Source organism: Lissotriton helveticus, chromosome 12 (assembly GCF_964261635.1).
Source record: "Lissotriton helveticus chromosome 12, aLisHel1.1, whole genome shotgun sequence".
Lineage (NCBI taxonomy): Eukaryota > Metazoa > Chordata > Amphibia > Caudata > Salamandridae > Lissotriton > Lissotriton helveticus.
Window position 1 is genome coordinate 137,648,123 of NC_136073.1, and position 26,811 is coordinate 137,674,933.

At 50.8% G+C, this 26,811-nt stretch overlaps 16 non-coding genes across 16 annotated transcripts; all 16 read left to right on the forward strand.

Annotated features, from left to right (window-relative positions):
• Window positions 1-7,695: 7,695 nt before the first annotated feature.
• On the forward strand, window positions 7,696-7,769 carry TRNAT-AGU (transfer RNA threonine (anticodon AGU)). Its single transcript has one exon. It is a non-coding gene; the product is annotated as a tRNA-Thr (tRNA).
• Window positions 7,770-11,784: 4,015 nt separating this feature from the next.
• On the forward strand, window positions 11,785-11,858 carry TRNAT-AGU (transfer RNA threonine (anticodon AGU)). Its single transcript has one exon. It is a non-coding gene; the product is annotated as a tRNA-Thr (tRNA).
• A 1,283-nt stretch (window positions 11,859-13,141) lies between these two features.
• On the forward strand, window positions 13,142-13,215 carry TRNAI-AAU (transfer RNA isoleucine (anticodon AAU)). The gene has a single exon. It is a non-coding gene; the product is annotated as a tRNA-Ile (tRNA).
• A 677-nt stretch (window positions 13,216-13,892) lies between these two features.
• TRNAT-AGU (transfer RNA threonine (anticodon AGU)) lies at window positions 13,893-13,966 on the forward strand. The gene has a single exon. It is a non-coding gene; the product is annotated as a tRNA-Thr (tRNA).
• A 2,035-nt stretch (window positions 13,967-16,001) lies between these two features.
• TRNAT-AGU (transfer RNA threonine (anticodon AGU)) lies at window positions 16,002-16,075 on the forward strand. Its single transcript has one exon. It is a non-coding gene; the product is annotated as a tRNA-Thr (tRNA).
• Window positions 16,076-16,971: 896 nt separating this feature from the next.
• Window positions 16,972-17,043, forward strand: TRNAH-GUG (transfer RNA histidin (anticodon GUG)). The gene has a single exon. It is a non-coding gene; the product is annotated as a tRNA-His (tRNA).
• Window positions 17,044-17,360: 317 nt separating this feature from the next.
• On the forward strand, window positions 17,361-17,434 carry TRNAI-AAU (transfer RNA isoleucine (anticodon AAU)). Its single transcript has one exon. It is a non-coding gene; the product is annotated as a tRNA-Ile (tRNA).
• A 680-nt stretch (window positions 17,435-18,114) lies between these two features.
• TRNAT-AGU (transfer RNA threonine (anticodon AGU)) lies at window positions 18,115-18,188 on the forward strand. Its single transcript has one exon. It is a non-coding gene; the product is annotated as a tRNA-Thr (tRNA).
• Window positions 18,189-19,084: 896 nt separating this feature from the next.
• Window positions 19,085-19,156, forward strand: TRNAH-GUG (transfer RNA histidin (anticodon GUG)). The gene has a single exon. It is a non-coding gene; the product is annotated as a tRNA-His (tRNA).
• A 1,064-nt stretch (window positions 19,157-20,220) lies between these two features.
• Window positions 20,221-20,294, forward strand: TRNAT-AGU (transfer RNA threonine (anticodon AGU)). Its single transcript has one exon. It is a non-coding gene; the product is annotated as a tRNA-Thr (tRNA).
• Window positions 20,295-21,190: 896 nt separating this feature from the next.
• TRNAH-GUG (transfer RNA histidin (anticodon GUG)) lies at window positions 21,191-21,262 on the forward strand. The gene has a single exon. It is a non-coding gene; the product is annotated as a tRNA-His (tRNA).
• Window positions 21,263-21,579: 317 nt separating this feature from the next.
• Window positions 21,580-21,653, forward strand: TRNAI-AAU (transfer RNA isoleucine (anticodon AAU)). Its single transcript has one exon. It is a non-coding gene; the product is annotated as a tRNA-Ile (tRNA).
• Window positions 21,654-22,333: 680 nt separating this feature from the next.
• TRNAT-AGU (transfer RNA threonine (anticodon AGU)) lies at window positions 22,334-22,407 on the forward strand. Its single transcript has one exon. It is a non-coding gene; the product is annotated as a tRNA-Thr (tRNA).
• An 896-nt stretch (window positions 22,408-23,303) lies between these two features.
• TRNAH-GUG (transfer RNA histidin (anticodon GUG)) lies at window positions 23,304-23,375 on the forward strand. The gene has a single exon. It is a non-coding gene; the product is annotated as a tRNA-His (tRNA).
• Window positions 23,376-24,437: 1,062 nt separating this feature from the next.
• On the forward strand, window positions 24,438-24,511 carry TRNAT-AGU (transfer RNA threonine (anticodon AGU)). The gene has a single exon. It is a non-coding gene; the product is annotated as a tRNA-Thr (tRNA).
• A 2,030-nt stretch (window positions 24,512-26,541) lies between these two features.
• Window positions 26,542-26,615, forward strand: TRNAT-AGU (transfer RNA threonine (anticodon AGU)). The gene has a single exon. It is a non-coding gene; the product is annotated as a tRNA-Thr (tRNA).
• The last annotated feature ends 196 nt before the right edge of the window (window positions 26,616-26,811 follow it).

The window sequence follows — 26,811 nt, forward strand, 5'->3', positions numbered from 1 at the left end:
CAGGGCCGGAGCGCCCGACCCGGGGCCCCGACCGGGCCCCTGGACCCAGCCGGGGCTCCCAGGCCCGGAGGCACAGGGGAAGCCTCCCCGGGCCCGCCGGACCCCGTCCCGGGCACCCTGCCCTGCGGCAGGACCCAGGACGGAGCCCGGGGTGGGGAGGCCACCCTCCCCGGGGCCCTCAGGGGCCCCGGGTGGGGCTCCTGAACCCAGCCAAGCACGGGGAGGCTCCCCGGGCACCACGGAACCCTGTCCCGGGACTTTGGCAGTGCGGCAGGCCGGGGGACAGGGCCCAGGGACGGAGGGCCCCACCCGGGGCCCCGGCCGGGCCCCTGGACCCAGCCGGGGCTCCCAGGCCCGGAGGCGCAGGGCGAGCCTCCCCTAGCACGCCGGACCCCGTCCCGGGCACCTTGCCACGCGCCAGGACCCAGGACGGAGCCCGGGGTGGGGAGGCCGCCATCCCCGGGCCCTCAGGGGCCCCGGATGGAGCTCCTGAACACAGACAAGCAAGGGGAGGCTCCCCGGGCACATCGGAACCCCTTTCCGGGCCCTTGGCAGTGTGGCAGGCTGGGAGACAGTGCCCAGGGCCGGAGCACCCGACCCGGGGCCCGCCCGGGCCCCTGGACCCAGCCGGGGCTCCCAAGCCCGGAGGTGCATGGGACGCCTCCCTGGTCCCTCCGGACCCCGTCCCGGGCACCCTGCCACACAGCAGGACCAAGGACAGAGCCCGGGGTGGGGAGGCCGCCCTCCCCGGGCCCTCAGGGGCCCTAGCCACTGCTCCTGAACCCAGCCAAGCAAGGGGAGGCTCCCCGGGCACATCGGAACCCCTTCCCGGGCCCTTGGCAGTGCGGCAGGCTGGGAGACAGGGCCCAGGGCCGGAGCACCCGACCCGGGGCCCGGCCAGGCCCCTGGACGCTGCCGGGGCTCCCAAGCCCGGAGGTGCATGGGACGCCTCCCCGGTTCCTCCGGACCCCGTCCCGGGCACCCTGCCACGCAGCAGGACCAAGGACAGAGCCCGGGGTGGGGAGGCCGCCGTCCCCCGGGCCCCTAGGGGCCCTGGACAGAGCTCCTGAACCCAGACAAGCAAGGGGAGGCTCCCCGGGCACAACGGAACCCCTTCCTAGGCCCTTGGCAGTGCGGTAGGCTGGGAGACAGGGACCAGGGCCGGAGCACCCGACCCGGGGCCCGGCCGGGCCCCTGGACCCAGCCGGGGCTCCCAAGCCCGGAGGCACATGGGATGCCTCCCCGGACCCATGGAGCCCGTCCTGGGCATTGAGCCATGCCGTTGGCCTGGAGATGGGTGCCCCGGACGCCCGGGGGAGGTCTGTCCGGGACACATGGAGCCCGTCCTGGGCATTGAACCATGCCGTTGACCTGGAGAAGGGAGCCCCCGGACGCCCGGGTGAGGACTGCCCGGTACCCGTGGAGCCCTTCCCGGGTACTTTGCAACGCCGTTGGCCTCCTGGAGATGGGTGCCCCGAACGCCCGGGGGGTGGGCTGCCCGGGACCCGTGGAGCCCGTCCTGGGCACTCTGACCTGCTGTTGGCCCGGGGGAGGACTGCCCGGGACCCGTGGAGCCTGTCCTGGGCACTCTGACAAGCTGTTGGCCCGGGGAAGGGAGCCCCAGACGACCGGGACCCGTGGAGCCCGTCCTTGGCACTCTGACAAGCCGTTGGCCCGGGGAAGGGAGCCCCAGACGACCGGGACCTGTGGAGCCCGTCCTGGGCACTCCTGTATGCCGTTGGCCCGGGGAAGGGAGCCCCGGACGTCCGGGACCCGTGGAGCCCGTCCTGGGCACTCTGAAATGCTTTGGCCCGGGGAAGGGAGCCCCGGACACCCGGGGGAGGACTGCCCGGGACCCGTGGAACTCGTCCTGGGCACTCTGACATGCCGCTGGCCCGGGGAAGGGTGCCCCGGACGCCCGGGGCCCGGGGCCCGTGGAGCCCGTCCTGGGCACTCTGACAAGCCGTTGGCCCGGGTAAGGGAGACCTGGACGCCCGGAACCCGTGGAGCCCGTCCTGGGCCCTCTGAAATGCTTTGGCCCGGGGAAGGGAGCCCCGGACGCCCGGGGGAGGACTGCCCGGGACCCGTGGAACTGGTCCTGGGCACTCTGACATGCCGCTGGCCCGGGGAAGGGTGCCCCGGATGACCGGGGCCCGTGGAGCCCGTCCTGGGCACTCTGACAAGCCGTTGGCCCGTGGAAGGGAGCCCTGGACGCCCGGGACCCGTGGAGCCCGTCCTGGGCACTCTGAAATGCTTGGCCCAGGGAAGGGAGCCCCGGACGCCCGGGGGAGGACTGCCCGGGACCCGTGGAACTGGTCCTGGGCACTCTGACATGCCGCTGGCCCGGGGAAGGGAGCCCCGGATGCCCGGGACCCGTGGAGCCCGTCCTGTGCACTCTGACATGCCGTCAGCCCGGATGGAGCCCCGGACGCCCGGGACACGAATGCCCGGGACGCATGGAGCCCGTCCCGGGCACTCTGCAATGCCGTCAGCCTGGATGGAGCCCCGGACGCCCGGGGGGACGAAGGCCCGGGACGCATGGAGCCTGTCCCGGGCACTCTGCCATGCCGTCGGCCTGGATGGAGCACCGGACGCCCGGGGGACGACTGCCCAAGAGCCATGGAGCCCGTCCTGGGCAATTTGACATGCAGTTGGCCTGGAGGAAGGAAGCTCCGGGTGGCCTAGGGAGGTGTTGCCCAGGCATATCCCATCTGGTCCCCATGGCAGAGAACCACCAACCTTGGAGGGGTTGTCCGGGCATACCCTGCCCCATAGTAATCCGGACGCAAATTACCCCCCTTTCTTGCAATCTGTGCACGCGAGGTGACAGAGGGGACCCAAGGCGTGAAAGAACCCGACCTCATGGAGCCCTCGCTGGGATCCGGGAGGGGAATGGCACCTCATTAAGACTTCCAGGGAAGTTCGGCCATCTGGTCCCCCCCCATAGGAAAGCGTTGCGGGCGACCAGATGCCTGAGGGGATCCGGGCGACCAGATGGCCGAGGGAATCTGGGCGATCAGATGGCCGGGCATGGAGGTGAAGCCGCCTGGACTCTTCCCCACCCCGTCCCCGTCCCCGTCCCGGGACGAATGCCCGGGACGCATGGAGCCCGTCCTGGCCACTTGACGTCCCGTCCTGGGCATTGAACCATGCCATCGGCCTGGAGAAGGGAGCCCCTGGACGCCCGGGGGAGGACTGCCCGGTACCCGTGGAGCCCTTCCCGGGTACTTTGCAACGCCGTTGGCCTCCTGGAGATGGGTGCCCCAGATGCCCGGGGGTGGGCTGCTCTGGACCCATGGAGCCCGTCCTGGGCACTTTTACATGCCGTCGGCCTGGAGGTGGGTGCCCTGGATGCCCGGGGGAGGCCTGCCCGGGACCCGTGGAGCCCTTCCCGGGTACTTTGCCAATGCCGTTGGCCTCATGGAGATGGGTGCCCCGGACGCCCGGGGGAGGACTGCCCGGTACCCGTGGAGCCCTTTCCGGGTACTTTGCAACGCCGTTGGCCTCCTGGAGATGTGTGCCCTGAACGCCCGGGGGGAGGGCTGTCCGGGGCCCATGGAGCCCGTCCTGGGCACTGTGACATGCCGTCGGCCTGGAGGTGGGAGCCCCGGACGCCCGGGGGAAGGCTGCCCGGGACCCGTGGAGCCCTTCCCGGGTACTTTGCCATCCCGTTGGCCTCCTGGAGATGGGTGCCCCGGACGCCCGGGGGAGGTCTGTCCGGGGCCCATGGAGCCCGTCCTGGGCAGTGTGACATGCCGTCGGCCTGGAGGTGGGAGCCCCGGACACCCGGGGGAAGGCTGCCCGGGACCCGTGGAGCCCTTCCCGGGTACTTTGCCATCCCGTTGGCCTCCTGGAGATGGGTGCCCCGGACGCCCAGGGGAGGTCTGTCCGGGACACGTGGAGCCCGTCCTGGGCATTGAGCCATGCCGTTGGCCCGGAGAATGGAGCCCCCAGACGCCCGGGGGAGGTGTTGCCCAAGCATATCTCATCTGGTCCCCCGGGCAGAGAACCACCAGCCCTGGAGAGGTGTCCGGGCGTACCCTGCCCCTAGTAATCCGGAGGGAAATTACCCCCCTTTCTTGCAATCCGTGCACGCGAGGTGACAGAGGGGACCCAAGGCGTAAAAGAACCCGACCTCATGGAGCCCTAGCTGGGATCCAGGAGCCGAATGGCACCTCATCGGGACTTCCAGGGAAGCCCGGCCATCTGGTCGCCCCATTGGAAAGCATCGCGGGCGACCAGAGGGCCGGGATCGAAAGGACTCCCAGCTCCCCATCCATCCCAAGCCTTCGCGGTAGGGTTCCTGACTGCCTGCCCACGCAAGGCAGGGCTCTTGGACCCCGGCTGGGCCTCAGGCGCAGGTTGGACCACCGGAGCTCTAGGGCCCGGAAGACCTGGGGGAGGAATGCCCGGGACCCGTGGAGCCCGTCCTGGGTACTTTGACATGCTGTCGGCCTGGAGGTGGGTGCCCCGGATGCCCGAGGGAGGTCTGCCCGGGACCCATGGAGCCCGTCCTGGGTACTTTGCCAATGCCGTTGGCCTCCTGGAGATGGGTGTCCCGGACGCCCGGGGGAGGACTGTCCCGGACTCATGGAGCCCGTCCTGGGCACTTTGACATGCCGTCGGCCTGGCGGTGGGAGCCCCGGACGCCCGGGGGAGGGCTGCCCGGGACCCATGGAGCCCGACCCGGGCACTCTGTCATGCCGTCAGCCTGGATGGAGCCCCGGACGCCCGGGGGACGAATGCCCGGGACGTATGGAGCCCGTCCTGGGCACTTTTCCGTGCCTTCGGCCTGGAGCCCCCCCAGACACCCAGGGGAGGACCACCGTGAAAACCATGGAGCCCGACCTGGGCACTCTGCCATACCGTCAGCCTAGATGGAGCCCCGGACGCCCAGGGGACGAATGCCCTGGACGCATGGAGCCCGTCCTGGGCACTTTTCCATGCATTTGGCCTGGAGCCCCCAGACACCCAGGGGAGGACCACCGTGAAAACCATGGAGCCCGACCTGGGCACTCTTCCATACCGTCAGCCTAGATGGAGCCCCGGACGCCCGGGGGATGAATGCCCGGGACGCATGGAGCCTGTCCTGGGCACTTTTCCATGCCGTCAGCCTGGATGGAGCCCCGGACGCCCGGGGGACGACTGCCCAGGAGCCATGGAGCCCGTCCTGGGCAATTTGACATGCAGTTGGCCTGGAGGAAGGAAGCCCCGGGTGGCCTAGGGAGGTGTTGCCCAGGCATAGCCCATCTGGTCCCCATGGCAGAGAACCACCAGCCTCGGAGAGGTGTCCGGGCGTACCCTTCTCCCTAGTAATCCGGAGGAAAATTACCCCCTTTTCTTGTAATCTGTGCACGCGAGGTGACAGAGGGGACCCAAGGCGCGAATGTACCCGACCTCCTGGAGCCCTCGCTGGGATCCGGGCGGCGAATGGCACCTCATCGGGACTTCCAGGGAAGTTCGGACATCTGGTCGCCCCATAGGAAAGCGTTGCGGGCGACCAGATGCCCGAGGGGATCCGGGCGACCAGATGGCCGAGGGAATCCGGGCGATCAGATGGCTGGACACGGAAGTGAAGCCGCCTGGACTCTCCCGACCCTGTCCCCATCCCCGTCCCGGGACGAATGCCCGGGACGCATGGAGGCCGTCCTGGGCACTTTTCCATGCCATTGGCCTGGAGCGCCCCGACACCCAGGGGAGGACCACCCTGAAAACCATGGAGCCCGACCCGGGCACTCTGCCATGCTGTCAGCCTGGATGGAGCCCCGGACGCCCGGGGGACGAAGGCCCGGGACGCATGGAGCCCGTCCCGGGCACTCTGCCATGCCGTCGGCCTGGATGGAGCCCCGGACGCCCGGGGGACGACTGCCCAAGAGCCATGGAGCCCGTCCTGGGCAATTTGACATGCAGTTGGCCTGGAGGAAGGAAGCCCCGGGTGGCCTAGGGAGGTGTTGCCCAGGCATAGCCTATCTGGTCCCCATGGCAGAGAACCACCAGCCCTGGAGGGGTGTCCGGGCGTACCCTGCCCCTAGTAATCCGGAGGGAAATTACCCCCCTTTCTTGCAATCTGTGCACGCGAGGTGACAGAGGGGACCCAAGGCGTGAAAGAACCCGACCTCATGGAGCCCTCGCTGGGATCCGGGAGGCGAATGGCACCTCCAGGGAAGTTCGGCCATCTGGTCCCCCCCCCCATAGGAAAGCGTTGCGGGCGACCAGATGGCCGAGGAAATCTGGGCGATCAGATGGCCGGGCATGGAGGTGAAGCCGCCTTGACTCTTCCCCACCCCGTCCCCGTCCCCGTCCCGGGACGAATGCCCAGGACGCATGGAGCCCGTCCTGGGCACTTTTTCATGCCGTCGGCCTGGAGCGCCCCGACACCCTGGGGAGGACCACCCTGGAAACCATGGAGCCCGACCCGGGCACTCTGCCATGCCGTCGGCCTGGATGGAGCCCCGGACGCCCGGGGGACGAATGCCCGGGACGCATGGAGCCCATCCTGGGCACTTTTCCATGCCGTCAGCCAGGAGCCCCCTGACACCCAGGGGAGGACCACCGTGAAAACCATGGAGCCCGACCCCGGCACTCTGCCATACCGTCAGCCTGGATGTAGCCCCGGGCGCCCGGGGGACGAATGCCCGGGACGCATGGAGCCCATCCCGGGCACTCTGCCATGCCGTCAGCCTGGATGGAGCCCCGGACGCCCGGGGGACGAATGCCCAAGAGCCATGGAGCCCGTCCCGGGCACTCTGCCATGCCGTCGGCCTTGATGGAGCCCGGGACGCCCGGGGGACGACTGCCCAAGAGCCATGGAGCCCATCCCGGGCACTCTGCCTTGCCGTCCCGACAAATTCGTACGGACTCCTAACCTTCCGACACGGATCGGAATCGAGCCCTTTCTGACCCAGCAGATTTCAGGTTGATTTGCTATATACTTTACGTACGATTTTATGGGGGCCGATTCCGATCCGGTACATAAAAGCACATCCGACCGACATGTCGGACAACCACGTACACCCAGGGGATAGGACTGCCCGGGTCACATGGACCCCGTCCTGGGCACTCTGATCTGCCGCCGGCGCCGGGGATCGAACCGTGATCACCAGATGGGGATATCCCAAAAATCTGGCATGGATACGGCCCGCCAGGACAGGTTTGGGCACCCCTGATGTAAAGGGCACTGTGGTCTAACAGCCCCCAGCCTCCCTCTCCTATGGCTGGACGACCAGCCCGCTCCTTGTGTCTCTCAAAGTGCACTTTTTGAAGCCCTGTTTGAAGCTGGGACGCATCAACTAAAGGTGACACTTTCTCTCCAAAAGTGACGATTTCTCGGCTTCTCGTTGGGGTGTCCAGAGGTGACGAGAGGTGAAGGAAAGAGCACATGGGTTATGTAGGCATCATTAAATTGTCTGCTATGTATTAGTGATCTTTAACATCGTTGCACTCTTGTTCAGTTTAACGTATGTATAGCACACTCGTCCACCCGTGTAAATATTGCAAAATGAATACAGATATGTACACCTAATGATATACGTTTGTCGTGACCCTCTTTGTAATTTTTCCATACCATGTTCAGGTTTTTCTTTCTCCATTTTCTTGTCGGTAGTAGCTGGATACAAATTTAGAGACAGAAAAGTATGGGGTGCCTCACAGTGATACAGACACAGAAGTTACAATGGTGGTAAGTCAGTGGAAATAGGCGCTGTGGCTTAGTTGGTTAAAGCACCTGTCTAGTAAACAGGAGATCCTGAGTTCGAATCTCAGCAGTGCCTTGTTTTTACACAACCTCATACAAGACTTTTTGTTTGATTAAAGACTCATTGTCTGCAAACACAATTTCTCCTATTATAATTATCCTCATGTACACAATGCTCCTCCTTAAAACCTAAAGATGTTTCGGGTTTTTACCTGCCATTGTAATGTACCACCAGCCACCAGTATCTTTAATTTTCAAAGCCAATCAGTTTGGTTTTGTGACGTGAAAAGATGTTTTTAAGCTTCGCTCGCTTCAAAGTACAACCTAGGCAGCAGTAATGCAAGCTTCAAACAACAGGTGCAGCACAGGCAGCACCTGAGTACCATTACATTACTGACACTGTTACTGAAGAGGCAGAAGAGGTTCAAGCTTCAGTGCCTCAAGAACAGGCAACGCAAGGGCAGCAGAGTCTGATGGATTGTGAGAGCTTGGAAAATGACACTGTGTGCTGCGTGGTGCTAAAAATGCTGTATCCAGAGTACTGTGCCAAGTTTTGGAGGCCACATCAGTGATATTGTGTTCTCTTAGGGAGACTTCACGTGAGGTTCTGGAGGCCTATTCTGAAATATTGTGTCTGTCCTGGGAGACTCCTACGGAGTATTGTCATGTGCATCACACCACACACGAAACGTCATGTCCAGTTCTTCATGGCTTACCAAGAGGTTTGATACTACTCTTCCAATGTTTGAATAACATAACGCTTGAGGTGTAAAAAGGAGGGAGCGGTCCTAGCAGAGTAGGACTGGAGGGCAGTCTGTGTTGGTTTGTGAACATCCCAGTCAAAGAGGTGAAATGTGCAGCATCTGCCTCAAAACACATACACTACATATAAGACTCTCATGACTGACAGTGTCACCTGATTTGCACTATGAAAGTCACATACATCATAGGCCTGTGTAGCCCAAGTAGCTCGCCGTGATCGTATAGTGGTTAGTACTCGGCGTTGTGGCCGCAGCAACCTCGGTTCGAATCCGAGTCACGGCATTGCGGGTGGCAATGTCATGTCAGTTGGGTGATATTTTTTATTTGCAATATACAGAGTATTATTATTTTTTAAATAACACCTGTCCCAAACACTTTGTTTTCTTTGAATTGTGAAATTGCCAGCTTTAATCATGAGAAGTCATTTCATTATGATGCCACAGCTGTGGGGCAGAAGGGACAGAGTGTTTTAATACATGCAATGCTTACTTTTAATGTACTCTTGCATGTTGTAGCCCGTGTAATTGTGCAGAAATCGTTTTTGAGGAATGCAAAAACATTTCCTTGTGTAATAATAACTTTTCTGTATGAATGACTTGGCAGGTTAGCTCAGTTGGTTAGAGAGTGGTGCTAATAACGCCAAGGTCGCGGGTTCGATCCCCGTACCGGCCAGTATTTTTCACAATTAAAAGAGAGAAGTCATGCATTACAATACAAGACGTTTAAAAACAACGTATAGGTTGTTTGTTTATTCTGGTCATTAACTGGGCTCTGATGGCTGATGTTTGTGCAAGGGCGAGTGTTGCTAGTACCATGTAAAGGGCACTGTGGTCTAACAGCCCCCAGCCTCCCTCTCCTATGGCTGGACGACCAGCCCGCTCCTTGGGTCTCTCAAAGTGTTATGTTATGTTATGTTATGTTAAAATGCGTTTATATAGCGCACGGCTACTCTAAAAGAGTGTCCCGGCGCTTTCCACAACAGCTACAGTGTAAAACATAACACAGAGGACAGATCCCAAAAGCAGGAAAAAGAAAATCCACCTAAACAGAAAGATTAAAAAGCCAAGTTTTCAAATTCCTTCTAAATTGAAGCAAATTGGGAGTGCTGCGAAGTACCAGTGGGAGCGAGTTCCACAACTGGGAGGCCTTAAGGCTAAAAGAACGCCCCCCCGTACGAGCCTTCCTCACCCGTGGGACCACAACAGTAAAGAGGGATTCAGAGCGAAGAGAGCGGGCGGGACGATAAAACACCAATCTCTTCTGTAGATATCCCGCACCTGAGCCAAACAGAGCTTTGTGCACCAGCGTGAGGGCTTTAAACATAATCCGTTTACGGATCGGCAGCCAATGCAACGTCAGCAGCAGCCCAGAAGCCCGTGTTCGTCTATGCAGACCAAAGATCGCACGGGCTGCGGAGTTCTGTGCCACCTGCAGGCGCTGGACCAGATAGTCCGGTAAACCTAGAAAGAGAGCATTGGCATAATCGAGCCAAGACCCAATTAGCGCCTGCACTGTAATCCGTCTGTGCTCCGCAGATAGTAAAGGGAGAAACTTGCGGAGCATTTTCAGAATACCGAAACAGGTGCCGGCCAGGCCGAGAACATGCGCTCTCAGAGAGAGCTTGTTGTCAAGCCTAACACCGAGGTTCTTGGCCACCTGGGAGGACTGCACCGGAGGGCACATAGCGGCCGGCCACCACTGCCGCCATTCGGGATCGATGGCACAGCCGAAGAATAAAACCTCCGACTTGCTGGAGTTGGCCTTCAGGCTATTACGCTGGAACCAGCCGAAGACCATATCCAGACAGTCCCGAATTCTCTCCCCCTCAAATGGCTGATCTTTGCCACATGTGAAGAGGAGTTGCGTGTCGTCGGCGTAGGACACGATCTGGGCTCCGTAAGCCTCCACCGCAGCCGCCAGAGGGGACATGAAGATGTTGAACAATGTCGGGCTCAACACAGATCCCTGTGGAACCCCGACTCCCAAAGGCGGCATCTCGGCGGAGCTCTGGGACACCCAGACCGTCTGGCGGCGGCCTTCCAGAAAAGATGTAAACCATCTGAACACCGTCCCCCTTAGGCCGATGTCATAGAGCCTGGCGAGAAGCGCCTCATGGGGGACGGTGTCGAAGGCCGCCGACAGGTCCAACATGACTAACATGGCCTTGCCACCCACATCCAAGGTCTCCCTGATGATCTCTGAGATCTCCACCAACGCTGTTTCCGTGCTGAAATTCGGACGGAAACCGGATTGGGATGGATGGAGCAAATTGTTGGATTCAAGAAAGCTCGACAAGACACCATGGACATGTTTCTCCGTGATCTTAGCCAGAGTGGGGAGAAGTGAAATTGGCCTGTAATTGGCCAACACCTCGGCATCAAGACCAGGCTTTTTCAGGAGGGGGATCACCATCGCCCTTTTCCTGGTGCGTGGAACAATGCCCTCCCGCAATGAGGCATTTAGGATCGGGTTGACCAAAGGATCCACCACTGCCGCCATCCCCGCCAAAAATTTGGGGGGACAGGGGTCCAGTGGTGAGCCAGATTTAAGGCTGGCCAGCAGCGCCCGAGACATGTCACTGGAGACAGGTGGAAAGTCAGCCAGTACTGCCGTGGACATGGGCGATGTTCCGGGTCCTGCCCCAGGGCCGCAACCATCCTCCATTGAGCTCTCCGAGAAGGAGGCCTGAATTGCCTTAATCTTGTTGGTGAAGAAAGTGGCCAGATCACACGCCCACGCCTCAGGTGACACAGGCGGGGGTGAGTAAGAGGTCGGGGACGTGAACTCCTTCACTATCGTGAAGATCTCCTTGCAGGAGTTCACCGACGCCTCAATCCTCCTAGCAAGGTAATCCCGCTTGGCACCAAAAATAGCCTGTGCACTTTTTGAAGCCCTGTTTGAAGCTGGGACGCATCAACTAAAGGTGACACTTTCTCTCCAAAAGTGACGATTTCTCGGCTTCTCGTTGGGGTGTCCAGAGGTGACGAGAGGTGAAGGAAAGAGCACATGGGTTATGTAGGCATCATTAAATTGTCTGCTATGTATTAGTGATCTTTAACATCGTTACACTCTCGTTTAGTTTAACGTATGTATAGCACACTCGTCCACCCGTGTAAATATTGCAAAATGAATACAGATATGTACACCTAATGATATACGTTTGTCGTGACCCTCTTTGTAATTTTTCCATACCATGTTCAGGTTTTTCTTTCTATTTTCTTGTCGGTAGTAGCTGGATACAAATTTAGAGACAGAAAAGTATGGAGTGCCTCACAGTGATACCGACACAGAAGGTACAATGGTTCTAAGTCAGTGGAAATAGGCCAGGAGGCGCTGTGGCTTAGTTGGTTACAGCGCCTGTCTAGTAAACAGGAGATCCTGAGTTTGAATCTCAGCAGTGCCTTGTTTTTACACAACCTCATACAAGACTTTTTGTTTGATTAAAGACTCATTGTCTGCAAACACAATTTCTCCTATTATAATTATCCTCATGTACACAATGCTCCTCCTTAAAACCTAAAGATGTTTTGGGTTTTTACCTGCCATTGTAATGTACCACCAGCCACCAGTATCTTTAATTTTCAAAGCCAATCAGTTTGGTTTTGTGACCTGAAAAGATGTTTTTAAGCTTCGCTCGCTTCAAAGTACAACCTAGGCAGCAGTAATGCAAGCTTCAAACAACAGGTGCAGCACAGGCAGCACCTGAGTACCATTGCATTACTGACACTGTTACTGAAGAGGCAGAAGAGGTTCAAGCTTCAGTGCCTCAAGAACAGGCAACGCAAGGGCAGCAGAGTCTGATGGATTGTGAGAGCTTGGAAAATGACACTGTGTGCTGCGTGGGGCTAAAAATGCTGTATCCATAGTACTGCGCCAAGTTTTGGAGGCCACATCAGTGATATTGTGTTCTCTTAGGGAGACTTCACGTGAGGTTCTGGAGGCCTATTCTGAAATATTGTGTCTGTCCTGGGAGACTCCTGCGGAGTATTGTCATGTGCATCACACCACATACGAAACATCATGTCCAGTTCTTCATGGCTTACCAAGAGGTTTGATACTACTCTTCCAATGTTTGAATAACATAACGCTTGAGGTGTAAAAAGGAGGGAGCGGTCCTTGCAGAGTAGGACTGGAGGGCAGTCTGTGTTGGTTTGTGAACATCCCAGTCAAAGAGGCGAAATGTGCAGCATCTGCCTCAAAACACATACACAACATATAAGACTCTGATGACTGACAGTGTCACCTGATTTGCACTATAAAGTCACATACGACATGGGCCTGAGTAGCCCAAGTAGCTCGCCGTGATCGTATAGTGGTTAGTACTCTGCGTTGTGGCCGCAGCAACCTCGGTTCGAATCCAAGTAACGGCATTGCGGGTGACAATGTCATGGCAGTTGGGAGATATTTTTTATTTGCAATATACAAAGTATTATTATTTTTTAAATAACACCTGTCCCAAACACTTTGTTTTCTTTGATTTGTGAAATTGCCAGCTTTAATCATGAGAAGTCATTTCATTATGATGCCACAGCTGTGGGGCAGAAGGGACAGAGTGTTTTAATACATGCAATGCTTACTTTTAATGTACTCTTGCATGTTGTAGCCCGTGTAATTGTGCAGAAATCGTTTTTGAGGAATGCAAAAACATTTCCTTGTGTAATAATACCTTTTCTGTAAGAATGACTTGGCCGGTTAGCTCAGTTGGTTAGAGCGTGGTGCTAATAACGCCAAGGTCACGGGTTCGATCCCCGTACCGGCCAGTTTTTTTCACAATTAAAAGAGAGAAGTCATGCATCACAGTACAAGACGTTTAAAAACAACGTATAGGTTGTTTGTTTATTCTGGTCATTAACTGGGCTCTGATGGCTGATGTTTGTGCAAGGGTGAGTGTTGCTAGTACCATGTAAAGGGCACTGTGGTCTAACAGCCCCCAGCCTCCCTCTCCTATGGCTGGACGACCAGCCCGCTCCTTGTGTCTCTCAAAGTGCACTTTTTGAAGCCCTGTTTGAAGCTGGGACGCATCAACTAAAGGTGACACTTTCTCTCCAAAAGTGACGATTTCTCGGCTTCTCGTTGGGGTGTCCAGAGGTGACGAGAGGTGAAGGAAAGAGCACATGGGTTATGTAGGCATCATTAAATTGTCTGCTATGTATTAGTGATCTTTAACATCGTTACACTCTCGTTTAGTTTAACGTATGTATAGCACACTCGTCCACCCGTGTAAATATTGCAAAATGAATACAGATATGTACACCTAATGATATACGTTTGTCGTGACCCTCTTTGTAATTTTTCCATACCATGTTCAGGTTTTTCTTTCTATTTTCTTGTCGGTAGTAGCTGGATACAAATTTAGAGACAGAAAGGTATGGAGTGCCTCACAGTGATACCGACACAGAAGGTACAATGGTTCTAAGTCAGTGGAAATAGGCCAGGAGGCGCTGTGGCTTAGTTGGTTACAGCGCCTGTCTAGTAAACAGGAGATCCTGAGTTCAAATCTCAGCAGTGCCTTGTTTTTACACAACCTCATACAAGACTTTTTGTTTGATTAAAGACTCATTGTCTGCAAACACAATTTCTCCTATTATAATTATCCTCATGTACACAATGCTCCTCCTTAAAACCTAAAGATGTTTTGGGTTTTTACCTGCCATTGTAATGTACCACCAGCCACCAGTATCTTTAATTTTCAAAGCCAATCAGTTTGGTTTTGTGACGTGAAAAGATGTTTTTAAGCTTCGCTCGCTTCAAAGTACAACCTAGGCAGCAGTAATGCAAGCTTCAAACAACAGGTGCAGCACAGGCAGCACCTGAGTACCATTGCATTACTAACACTGTTACTGAAGAGGCAGAAGAGGTTCAAGCTTCAGTGCCTCAAGAACAGGCAACGCAAGGGCAGCAGAGTCTGATGGATTGTGAGAGCTTGGAAAATGACACTGTGTGCTGCGTGGGGCTAAAAATGCTGTATCCATAGTACTGCGCCAAGTTTTGGAGGCCACATCAGTGATATTGTGTTCTCTTAGGGAGACTTCACGTGAGGTTCTGGAGGCCTATTCTGAAATATTGTGTCTGTCCTGGGAGACTCCTGCGGAGTATTGTCATGTGCATCACACCACATACGAAACATCATGTCCAGTTCTTCATGGCTTACCAAGAGGTTTGATACTACTCTTCCAATGTTTGAATAACATAACGCTTGAGGTGTAAAAAGGAGGGAGCGGTCCTTGCAGAGTAGGACTGGAGGGCAGTCTGTGTTGGTTTGTGAACATCCCAGTCAAAGAGGCGAAATGTGCAGCATCTGCCTCAAAACACATACACAACATATAAGACTCTGATGACTGACAGTGTCACCTGATTTGCACTATAAAGTCACATAGGACATGGTCCTGAGTAGCCCAAGTAGCTCGCCATGATCGTATAGTGGTTAGTACTCTGCGTTGTGGCCGCAGCAACCTCGGTTCGAATCTAAGTAACGGCATTGCGGGTGACAATGTCATGGCAGTTGGGAGATATTTTTTATTTGCAATATACAAAGTATTATTATTTTTTAAATAACACCTGTCCCAAACACTTTGTTTTCTTTGATTTGTGAAATTGCCAGCTTTAATCATGAGAAGTCATTTCATTATGATGCCACAGCTGTGGGGCAGAAGGGACAGAGTGTTTTAATACATGCAATGCTTACTTTTAATGTACTCTTGCATGTTGTAGCCCGTGTAATTGTGCAGAAATCGTTTTTGAGGAATGCAAAAACATTTCCTTGTGTAATAATACCTTTTCTGTAAGACTGACTTGGCAAGGTTAGCTCAGTTGGTTAGAGCGTGGTGCTAATAACGCCAAGGTCACGGGTTCGATCCCCGTACCGGCCAGTTTTTTTCACAATTAAAAGAGAGAAGTCATGCATCACAGTACAAGACGTTTAAAAACAACGTATAGGTTGTTTGTTTATTCTGGTCATTAACTGGGCTCTGATGGCTGATGTTTGTGCAAGGGTGAGTGTTGCTAGTACCATGTAAAGGGCACTGTGGTCTAACAGCCCCCAGCCTCCCTCTCCTATGGCTGGACGACCAGCCCGCTCCTTGTGTCTCTCAAAGTGCACTTTTTGAAGCCCTGTTTGAAGCTGGGACGCATCAACTAAAGGTGACACTTTCTCTCCAAAAGTGACGATTTCTCGGCTTCTCGTTGGGGTGTCCAGAGGTGACGAGAGGTGAAGGAGAGAGCACATGGGTTATGTAGGCATCATTAAATTGTCTGCTATGTATTAGTGATCTTTAACATCGTTACACTCTCGTTTAGTTTAACGTATGTATAGCACACTCGTCCACCCGTGTAAATATTGCAAAATTAATACAGATATGTACACCTAATGATATACGTTTGTCGTGACCCTCTTTGTAATTTTTCCATACCATGTTCAGGTTTTTCTTTCTATTTTCTTGTCGGTAGTAGCTGGATACAAATTTAGAGACAGAAAAGTATGGAGTGCCTCACAGTGATACCGACACAGAAGGTACAATGGTTCTAAGTCAGTGGAAATAGGCCAGGAGGCGCTGTGGCTTAGTTGGTTAAAGCGCCTGTCTAGTAAACAGGAGATCCTGAGTTCGAATCTCAGCAGTGCCTTGTTTTTACACAACCTCATACAAGACTTTTTGTTTGATTAAAGACTTATTGTCTGCAAACACAATTTCTCCTATTATAATTATCCTCATGTACACAATGCTCCTACTTAAAACCTAAAGATGTTTTGGGTTTTTACCTGCCATTGTAATGTACCACCAGCCACCAGTATCTTTAATTTTCAAATCCAATCAGTTTGGTTTTGTGACGTGAAAAGATGTTTTTAAGCTTCGCTCGCTTCAAAGTACAACCTAGGCAGCAGTAATGCAAGCTTCAAACAACAGGTGCAGCACAGGCAGCACCTGAGTACCATTGCATTACTGACACTGTTACTGAAGAGGCAGAAGAGGTTCAAGCTTCAGTGCCTCAAGAACAGGCAACGCAAGGGCAGCAGAGTCTGATGGATTGTGAGAGCTTGGAAAATGACACTGTGTGCTGCGTGGAGCTAAAAATGCTGTATCCATAGTACTGCGCCAAGTTTTGGAGGCCACATCAGTGATATTGTGTTCTCTTAGGGAGACTTCACGTGAGGTTCTGGAGGCCTATTCTGAAATATTGTGTCTGTCCTGGGAGACTCCTACGGAGTATTGTCATATACATCACACCACACACGAAACGTCATGTCCAGTTCTTCATGGCTTACCAAGAGGTTTGATACTACTCTTCCAATGTTTGAATAACATAACGCTTGAGGTGTAAAAAGGAGGGAGCGGTCCTAGCAGAGTAGGACTGGAGGGCAGTCTGTGTTGGTTTGTGAACATCCCAGTCAAAGAGGTGAAATGTGCAGCATCTGCCTCAAAACACATACACTACATATAAGACTCTCATGACTGACAGTGTCACCTGATTTGCACTATAAAAGTCACATACATCATGGGCCTGAGTAGCCCAAGTAACACGCCGTGATCGTATAGTGGTTAGTACTCTGCGTTGTGGCCGCAGCAACCTTGGTTCGAATCCAAGTCACGGCATTGCGGGTGGCAATGTCATGGCAGTTGGGAGATATTTTTTATTTGCAATATACAGAGTGTTATTATTTTTTTAAATAACACCTGTCCCAAACACTTTGTTTTCTTTGATTTGTGAAATTGCCAGCTTTAATCATGAGAAGTCATTTCATTATGATGCCACAGCTGTGGGGCAGAAGGGACAGAGTGTTTTAATAAATGCAATGCTTACTTTTAATGTACTCTTGCATGTTGTAGCCCGTGTAATTGTGCAGAAATCGTTTTTGAGGAATGCAAAAACATTTCCTTGTGTAATAATACCTTTTCTGTATGAATGACTTGGCCGGTTAGCTCAGTTGGGTAGAGCGTGGTGCTAATAACGCCAAGGTCGCGGGTTCGATCCCCGTACCGGCCAGTATTTTTCACAATTAAAAGAGAGAAGTCATGCATTACAGTACAAGACGTTTAAAAACAACGTTTAGGTTGTTTGTTTATTCTGGTCATTAACTGGGCTCTGATGGCTGATGTTTGTGCAAGGGTGAGTGTTGCTAGTACCATGTACCTGATGTAAAGGGCACTGTGGTCTAACAGCCCCCAGCCTCCCTCTCCTATGGCTGGACGACCAGCCCGCTCCTTGGGTCTCTCAAGGTGCACTTTTTGAAGCCCTGTTTGAAGCTGGGACGCATCAACTAAAGGTGACACTTTCTCTCCAAAAGTGCCGATTTCTCGGCTTCTCGTTGGGGTGTCCAGAGGTGACGAGAGGTGAAGGAAAGAGCACATGGGTTATGTAGGCATCATTAAATTGTCTGCTATGTATTAGTGATCTTTAACATCGTTACACTCTCGTTCAGTTTAACGTATGTATAGCACACTCGTCCACCCGTGTAAATATTGCAAAATGAATACAGATATGTACACCTAATGATATACGTTTGTCGTGACCCTCTTTGTAATTTTTCCATACCACGTTCAGGTTTTTCTTTCTCCATTTTCTTGTCGGTAGTAGCTGGATAAAAATTTAGAGACAGAAAAGTATGGAGTGCCTCACAGTGATACCGACACAGAAGGTACAATGGTTCTAAGTGAGTGGAAATAGGCGCTGTGGCTTAGTTGGTTAAAGCGCCTGTCTAGTAAACAGGAGATCCTGAGTTCGAATCTCAGCAGTGCCTTGTTTTTACACAACCTCATACAAGACATTTTGTTTGATTAAAGACTCATTGTCTGCAAACACAATTTCTCCTATTATAATTATCCTCATGTACACAATGCTCCTCCTTAAAACCTAAAGATGTTTCGGGCTTTTACCTGCCATTGTAATGTACCACCAGCCACCAGTATCTTTAATTTTCAAAGCCAATCAGTTTGGTTTTGTGACATGAAAAGATGTTTTTAAGCTTTGCTCGCTTCAAAGTACAACCTAGGCAGCAGTAATGCAAGCTTCAAACAACAGGTGCAGCACAGGCAGCACCTGAGTACCATTGCATTACTGACACTGTTACTGAAGAGGCAGAAGAGGTTCAAGCTTCAGTGCCTCAAGAACAGGCAACGCAAGGGCAGCAGAGCCTGATGGATTATGAGAGCTTGGAAAATGACACTGTGTGCTGCGTGGAGCTACAAATGCTGTATCCAAAGTACTGCGCCAAGTTTTGGAGGCCACATCAGTGATATTATGTTCTCTTAGGGAGACTTCACGTGAGGTTCTGGAGGCCTATTCTGAAATATTGTGTCTGTCCTGGGAGACTCCTACGGAGTATTGTCATGTACATCACACCACATACGAAACATCATGTCCAGTTCTTCATGGCTTACCAAGAGGTTTGATACTACTCTTCCAATGTTTGAATAACATAACGCTTGAGGTGTAAAAAGGAGGGAGCGGTCCTAGCAGAGTAGGACTGGAGGGCAGTCTGTGTTGGTTTGTGAACATCCCAGTCAAAGAGGTGAAATGTGCAGCATCTGCCTCAAAACACATACACTACATATAAGACTCTCATGACTGACAGTGTCACCTGATTTGCACTATAAAAGTCACATACATCATGGGCCTCAGTAGCCCAAGTAGCTCGCCGTGATCGTATAGTGGTTAGTACTCTGCGTTGTGGCCGCAGCAACCTCGGTTCGAATCCGAGTCACGGCATTGCGGGTGGCAATGTCATGGCAGTTGGGTGATATTTTTTATTTGCAATATACAGAGTATTATTAATTTTTTAAATAACACCTGTCCCAAACACTTTGTTTTCTTTGATTTGTGAAATTTTGCCAGCTTTAATCATGAGAAATCATTTCATTATGATGCCACAGCTGTGGGGCAGAAGGGACAGAGTGTTTTAATACATGCAATGCTTACTTTTAATGTACTCTTGCATGTTGTAGGCCGTGTAATTGTGCAGAAATCGTTTTTGAGGAATGCAAAAACATTTCCTTGTGTAATAATACCTTTTCTATATGAATGACTTGGCCGGTTAGCTCAGTTGGTTAGAGCGTGGGGCTAATAACGCCAAGGTCGCGGGTTCAATCCCTGTACCGGCCAGTATTTTTCACAATTAAAAGAGAGAAGTCATGCATTACAGTACAAGACGTTTAAAAACAATGTATAGGTTGTTTGTTTATTCTGGTCATTAACTGGGCTCTGATGGCTGATGTTTGTGCAAGGGCGAGTGTTGCTAGTACCATGTAAAGGGCACTGTGGTCTAACAGCCCCCAGCCTCCCTCTCCTATGGCTGGACGACCAGCCCGCTCCTTGGGTCTCTCAAAGTGCACTTTTTGAAGCCCTGTTTGAAGCTGGGACGCATCAACTAAAGGTGACACTTTCTCTCCAAAAGTGACGATTTCTCGGCTTCTCGTTGGGGTGTCCAGAGGTGACGAGAGGTGAAGGAAAGAGCACATGGGTTATGTAGGCATCATTAAATTGTCTGCTATGTATTAGTGATCTTTAACATCGTTACACTCTCGTTCAGTTTAACGTATGTATAGCACACTCGTCCACCCATGTAAATATTTCAAAATGAATACAGATATGTACACCTAATGATATACGTTTGTCGTGACCCTCTTTGTAATTTTTCCATACCACGTTCAGGTTTTTCTTTCTCCATTTTCTTGTCGGTAGTAGCTGGATAAAAATTTAGAGACAGAAAAGTATGGAGTGCCTCACAGTGATACCGACACAGAAGGTACAATGGTTCTAAGTGAGTGGAAATAGGCGCTGTGGCTTAGTTGGTTAAAGCGCCTGTCTAGTAAACAGGAGATCCTGAGTTCGAATCTCAGCAGTGCCTTGTTTTTACACAACCTCATACAAGACATTTTGTTTGATTAAAGACTCATTGTCTGCAAACACAATTTCTCCTATTATAATTATCCTCATGTACACAATGCTCCTCCTTAAAACCTAAAGATGTTTTGGGTTTTTACCTGCCATTGTAATGTACCACCAGCCACCAGTATCTTTAATTTTCAAATCCAATCAGTTTGGTTTTGTGACGTGAAAAGATGTTTTTAAGCTTCGCTCGCTTCAAAGTACAACCTAGGCAGCAGTAATGCAAGCTTCAAACAACAGGTGCAGCACAGGCAGCACCTGAGTACCATTGCATTACTGACACTGTTACTGAAGAGGCAGAAGAGGTTCAAGCTTCAGTGCCTCAAGAACAGGCAACGCAAGGGCAGCAGAGTCTGATGGATTGTGAGAGCTTGGAAAATGACACTGTGTGCTGCGTGGAGCTAAAAATGCTGTATCCATAGTACTGCGCCAAGTTTTGGAGGCCACATCAGTGATATTGTGTTCTCTTAGGGAGACTTCACGTGAGGTTCTGGAGGCCTATTCTGAAATATTGTGTCTGTCCTGGGAGACTCCTACGGAGTATTGTCATATACATCACACCACACACGAAACGTCATGTCCAGTTCTTCATGGCTTACCAAGAGGTTTGATACTACTCTTCCAATGTTTGAATAACATAACGCTTGAGGTGTAAAAAGGAGGGAGCGGTCCTAGCAGAGTAGGACTGGAGGGCAGTCTGTGTTGGTTTGTGAACATCCCAGTCAAAGAGGTGAAATGTGCAGCATCTGCCTCAAAACACATACACTACATATAAGACTCTCATGACTGACAGTGTCACCTGATTTGCACTATAAAAGTCACATACATCATGGGCCTGAGTAGCCCAAGTAACACGCCGTGATCGTATAGTGGTTAGTACTCTGCGTTGTGGCCGCAGCAACCTTGGTTCGAATCCAAGTCACGGCATTGCGGGTGGCAATGTCATGGCAGTTGGGAGATATTTTTTATTTGCAATATACAGAGTGTTATTATTTTTTTAAATAACACCTGTCCCAAACACTTTGTTTTCTTTGATTTGTGAAATTGCCAGCTTTAATCATGAGAAGTCATTTCATTATGATGCCACAGCTGTGGGGCAGAAGGGACAGAGTGTTTTAATAAATGCAATGCTTACTTTTAATGTACTCTTGCATGTTGTAGCCCGTGTAATTGTGCAGAAATCGTTTTTGAGGAATGCAAAAACATTTCCTTGTGTAATAATACCTTTTCTGTATGAATGACTTGGCCGGTTAGCTCAGTTGGTTAGAGCATGGTGCTAATAACGCCAAGGTCGCGGGTTCGATCCCCGTACCGGCCAGTATTTTTCACAATTAAAAGAGAGAAGTCATGCATTACAGTACAAGACGTTTAAAAACAACGTTTAGGTTGTTTGTTTATTCTGGTCATTAACTGGGCTCTGATGGCTGATGTTTGTGCAAGGGTGAGTGTTGCTAGTACCATGTACCTGATGTAAAGGGCACTGTGGTCTAACAGCCCCCAGCCTCCCTCTCCTATGGCTGGACGACCAGCCCGCTCCTTGGGTCTCTCAAGGTGCACTTTTTGAAGCCCTGTTTGAAGCTGGGACGCATCAACTAAAGGTGACACTTTCTCTCCAAAAGTGCCGATTTCTCGGCTTCTCGTTGGGGTGTCCAGAGGTGACGAGAGGTGAAGGAAAGAGCACATGGGTTATGTAGGCATCATTAAATTGTCTGCTATGTATTAGTGATCTTTAACATCGTTACACTCTCGTTCAGTTTAACGTATGTATAGCACACTCGTCCACCCGTGTAAATATTGCAAAATGAATACAGATATGTACACCTAATGATATACGTTTGTCGTGACCCTCTTTGTAATTTTTCCATACCACGTTCAGGTTTTTCTTTCTCCATTTTCTTGTCGGTAGTAGCTGGATAAAAATTTAGAGACAGAAAAGTATGGAGTGCCTCACAGTGATACCGACACAGAAGGTACAATGGTTCTAAGTGAGTGGAAATAGGCGCTGTGGCTTAGTTGGTTAAAGCGCCTGTCTAGTAAACAGGAGATCCTGAGTTCGAATCTCAGCAGTGCCTTGTTTTTACACAACCTCATACAAGACATTTTGTTTGATTAAAGACTCATTGTCTGCAAACACAATTTCTCCTATTATAATTATCCTCATGTACACAATGCTGCTCCTTAAAACCTAAAGATGTTTCGGGCTTTTACCTGCCATTGTAATGTACCACCAGCCACCAGTATCTTTAATTTTCAAAGCCAATCAGTTTGGTTTTGTGACATGAAAAGATGTTTTTAAGCTTTGCTCGCTTCAAAGTACAACCTAGGCAGCAGTAATGCAAGCTTCAAACAACAGGTGCAGCACAGGCAGCACCTGAGTACCATTGCATTACTGACACTGTTACTGAAGAGGCAGAAGAGGTTCAAGCTTCAGTGCCTCAAGAACAGGCAACGCAAGGGCAGCAGAGTCTGATGGATTATGAGAGCTTGGAAAATGACACTGTGTGCTGCGTGGAGCTACAAATGCTGTATCCAAAGTACTGCGCCAAGTTTTGGAGGCCACATCAGTGATATTGTGTTCTCTTAGGGAGACTTCACGTGAGGTTCTGGAGGCCTATTCTGAAATATTGTGTCTGTCCTGGGAGACTCCTACGGAGTATTGTCATGTACATCACACCACATACGAAACATCATGTCCAGTTCTTCATGGCTTACCAAGAGGTTTGATACTACTCTTCCAATGTTTGAATAACATAACGCTTGAGGTGTAAAAAGGAGGGAGCGGTCCTAGCAGAGTAGGACTGGAGGGCAGTCTGTGTTGGTTTGTGAACATCCCAGTCAAAGAGGTGAAATGTGCAGCATCTGCCTCAAAACACATACACTACATATAAGACTCTCATGACTGACAGTGTCACCTGATTTGCACTATAAAAGTCACATACATCATGGGCCTCAGTAGCCCAAGTAGCTCGCCGTGATCGTATAGTGGTTAGTACTCTGCGTTGTGGCCGCAGCAACCTCGGTTCGAATCCGAGTCACGGCATTGCGGGTGGCAATGTCATGGCAGTTGGGTGATATTTTTTATTTGCAATATACAGAGTATTATTAATTTTTTAAATAACACCTGTCCCAAACACTTTGTTTTCTTTGATTTGTGAAATTGCCAGCTTTAATCATGAGAAATCATTTCATTATGATGCCACAGCTGTGGGGCAGAAGGGACAGAGTGTTTTAATACATGCAATGCTTACTTTTAATGTACTCTTGCATGTTGTAGGCCGTGTAATTGTGCAGAAATCGTTTTTGAGGAATGCAAAAACATTTCCTTGTGTAATAATACCTTTTCTGTATGAATGACTTGGCCGGTTAGCTCAGTTGGTTAGAGCATGGGGCTAATAACGCCAAGGTCGTGGGTTCAATCCCTGTACCGGCCAGTATTTTTCACAATTAAAAGAGAGAAGTCATGCATTACAGTACAAGACGTTTAAAAACAATGTATAGGTTGTTTGTTTATTCTGGTCATTAACTGGGCTCTGATGGCTGATGTTTGTGCAAGGGCGAGTGTTGCTAGTACCATGTAAAGGGCACTGTGGTCTAACAGCCCCCAGCCTCCCTCTCCTATGGCTGGACGACCAGCCCGCTCCTTGGGTCTCTCAAAGTGCACTTTTTGAAGCCCTGTTTGAAGCTGGGACGCATCAACTAAAGGTGACACTTTCTCTCCAAAAGTGACGATTTCTCGGCTTCTCGTTGGGGTGTCCAGAGGTGACGAGAGGTGAAGGAAAGAGCACATGGGTTATGTAGGCATCATTAAATTGTCTGCTATGTATTAGTGATCTTTAACATCGTTACACTCTCGTTCAGTTTAACGTATGTATAGCACACTCGTCCACCCATGTAAATATTTCAAAATGAATACAGATATGTACACCTAATGATATACGTTTGTCGTGACCCTCTTTGTAATTTTTCCATACCATGTTCAGGTTTTTCTTTCTCCATTTTCTTGTCGGTAGTAGCTGTATAAAAATTTAGAGACAGAAAAGTATGGAGTGCCTCACAGTGATACCGACACAGAAGGTACAATGGTTCTAAGTGAGTGGAAATAGGCGCTGTGGCTTAGTTGGTTAAAGCGCTTGTCTAGTAAACAGGAGATCCTGAGTTCGAATCTCAGCAGTGCCTTGTTTTTACACAACCTCATACAAGACATTTTGTTTGATTAAAGACTCATTGTCTGCAAACACAATTTCTCCTATTATAATTATCCTCATGTACACAATGCTCCTCCTTAAAACCTAAAGATGTTTCGGGCTTTTACCTGCCATTGTAATGTACCACCAGCCACCAGTATATTTAATTTTCAAAGCCAATCAGTTTGGTTTTGTGACGTGAAAAGATGTTTTTAAGCTTCGCTCGCTTCAAAGTACAACCTAGGCAGCAGTAATGCAAGCTTCAAACAACAGGTGCAGCACAGGCAGCACCTGAGTACCATTGCATTACTGACACTGTTACTGAAGAGGCAGAAGAGGTTCAAGCTTCAGTGCCTCAAGAACAGGCAATGCAAGGGCAGCAGAGTCTGATGGATTGTGAGAGCTTGGAAAATGACACTGTGTGCAGTGTGGAGCTAAAAATGCTGTATCCATAGTACTGTGCCAAGTTTTGGAGGCCACATCAGTGATATTGTGTTCTCTTAGGGAGACTTCACGTGAGGTTCTGGAGGCCTATTCTGAAATATTGTGTCTGTCCTGGGAGACTCCTACGGAGTATTGTCATGTGCATCACACCACATACGAAACGTCATGTCCAGTTCTTCATGGCTTACCAAGAGGTTTGATACTACTCTTCCAATGTTTGAATAACATAACGCTTGAGGTGTAAAAAGGAGGGAGCGGTCCTAGCAGAGTAGGACTGGAGGGCAGTCTGTGTTGGTTTGTGAACATCCCAGTCAAAGAAGTGAAATGTGCAGCATCTGCCTCAAAACACATACACTACATATAAGACTCTCATGACTGACAGTGTCACCTGATTTGCACTATAAAAGTCACATAAATCATGGGTCTCAGTAGCCCAAGTAGCTCGCAGTGATCGTATAGTGGTTAGTACTCTGCGTTGTGGCCGCAGCAACCGCGGTTCGAATCCCGAGTCATGGCATTGCGGGTGGCAATGTCATGGCAGTTGGGTGATATTTTTTATTTGCAATATACAGAGTATTATTATTTTTTAAATAACACCTGTCCCAAACACTTTGTTTTCTTTGAATTGTGAAATTGCCAGCTTTAATCATGAGAAGTCATTTCATTATGATGCCACAGCTGTGGGGCAGAAGGGACAGAGTGTTTTAATACATGCAATGCTTACTTTTAATGTACTCTTGCATGTTGTAGCCCGTGTAATTGTGCAGAAATCGTTTTTGAGGAATGCAAAAACATTTCCTTGTGTAATAATACCTTTTCTGTATGAATGACTTGGCCGGTTAGCTCAGGTGGTTAGAGAGTGGTGCTAATAACGCCAAGGTTGCAGGTTCGATCCCCGTACCGGCCAGCATTTTTCACAATTAAAAGAGAGAAGTCATGCATTACAGTACAAGATGTTTAAAAACAATGTATAGGTTGTTTGCTTATTCTGGTCATTAACTGGGCTCTGATGGCTGATGTTTGTGCAAGGGCGAGTGTTGCTAGTACCATGTAAAGGGCACTGTGGTCTAACAGCCCCCAGCCTCCCTCTCCTATGGCTGGATGACCAGCCCGCTCCTTGGGTCTCTCAAAGTGCACTTTTTGAAGCCCTGTTTGAAGCTGGGACGCATCAACTAAAGGTGACACTTTCTCTCCAAAAGTGACGATTTCTCTGCTTCTCGTTGGGGTGTCCAGAGGTGACGAGAGGTGAAGGAAAGAGCACATGGGTTATGTAGGCATCATTAAATTGTCTGCTATGTATTAGTGATCTTTAACATCGTTACACTCTCGTTCAGTTTAACGTATGTATAGCACACTCGTCCACCCGTGTAAATATTGCAAAATGAATACAGATATATACACCTAATGATATACGTTTGTCGTGACCCTCTTTGTAATTTTTCCATACCACGTTCAGGTTTTTCTTTCTCCATTTTCTTGTCGGTAGTAGCTGGATAAAAATTTAGAGACAGAAAAGTATGGAGTGCCTCACAGAGATACCGACACAGAAGGTACAATGGTTCTAAGTGAGTGGAAATAGGCGCTGTGGCTTAGTTGGTTAAAGCGCCTGTCTAGTAAACAGGAGATCCTGAGTTCGAATCTCAGCAGTGCCTTGTTTTTACACAACCTCATACAAGACATTTTGTTTGATTAAAGACTCATTGTCTGCAAACACAATTTCTCCTATTATAATTATCCTCATGTACACAATGCTCCTCCTTAAAACCTAAAGATGTTTCGGGCTTTTACCTGCCATTGTAATGTACCACCAGCCACCAGTATCTTTAATTTTCAAAGTCAATCAGATTG